This window comes from Mus caroli, chromosome 7 (assembly GCF_900094665.2).
Source record: "Mus caroli chromosome 7, CAROLI_EIJ_v1.1, whole genome shotgun sequence".
NCBI classification, from domain to species: Eukaryota; Metazoa; Chordata; class Mammalia; order Rodentia; family Muridae; genus Mus; species Mus caroli.
In genome coordinates, this window is record NC_034576.1 from 16,159,688 (window position 1) to 16,161,035 (window position 1,348).

A 1,348-nucleotide genomic window follows, 5' to 3' on the forward strand; every position below is an offset into this window, starting at 1 on the left:
TTCCAGAGTGGTTGTACAAACTTGTAATCCCACCAGCAATGGAGGAGTGTTCCTTTTTCTCCATATCCTCGTCAGCATCTGCTGTCACATGTATTTTTTAAAAATATTTTATTAGGTATTTTCCTCGTTTACATTTCCAATGCTGTCCCCAAAGTCCCCCATACCCACCCCTCCAACTCCCCTACCCACCCACTCCCCCTTTTTGGCCCTGGTGTTCCCCTGTACTGGGGCATATAAAGTTTGCAAGTCCAATGAGCCTCTCTTTCCAGTGATGGCCGATTAGGCCATCTTTTGATACATCACATGTATTTTTGATCTTAGCCATTCTGACTGGTGTGAGGTAGATTCTCAAGGATAATTTGATTTGCATTAAGGATGTTGAACATTTTTACAGGTCCTTCTCAGCCATTTGGTATTCATCAGTTGAGAATTCTTTGTTTAGCTCTGTACCTCATTTTTAAATGGGGTTATTTGAATTTCTGAAGTCCAGCTTCTTGAACTCTTTGTATATATGGGATATTAGTCCCCTATCAGATTTAGGATTGGTACAAATACTTTCCCAACCTGTTGGTGGCCTTTTTGTCTTATTGACAGTGTCTTTTGCCTTACGGAAGCTTTGCAATTTTATGAGGTCCTATTTGTCAATTCTGATCTTACAGCACAAGCCATTGCTGTTCTGTTTAAGAATTTTTCCTCTGTGCCCAACTCTTCGAGTTTTTCCCCCACTTTCTCCTTTATTAATTTCAGTGTCTCTGGGTTTATGTGGAGATCTTTGATCCACTTAGATTTGAGCTTTGTACAAGGAGATAAGAATAGATCAATTTGCATTCTTCTACATGATAACTGCCAGTTGTGCCAGTACCATTTGTTGAAAATGCTGTCTTTATTTCACTGGATGATTTTAGTTCCCTTGTCAAAGATCAAGTGACCATAAGTGTGTGGATTCATTTCTGGTTCTTCAATTCTATTCCATTGATCTAACTGTCTGTTGCTGTAACAGTACCATGCAGTTTTTATCACAATTGCGCTGAAGTACAGCTTAATGTCTGGCATAGTGATTCCACCAGAGAGAGGTTCTTTTATTGTTTAGAATTGTTTTTGCTATCCTAGGTTTTTTATTATTCCCGATGAATTTGCAAATTGCCCTTTTTATCTCCGCGAAGAATTGAGTTGGAATTTTGATGGGGATTGCATTGAATCTGTAGATTGCTTTCGCAGGATAGCCATTTTGACTATATTAATCTTGCCAATCCATGAGCATGGGAAATCTTTCCATCTTCTGAGATCTTCTTCAATTTCTTTCTTCAGAGACTTGAAGTTCTTATCATACAGATCTTTTACTTCCTTA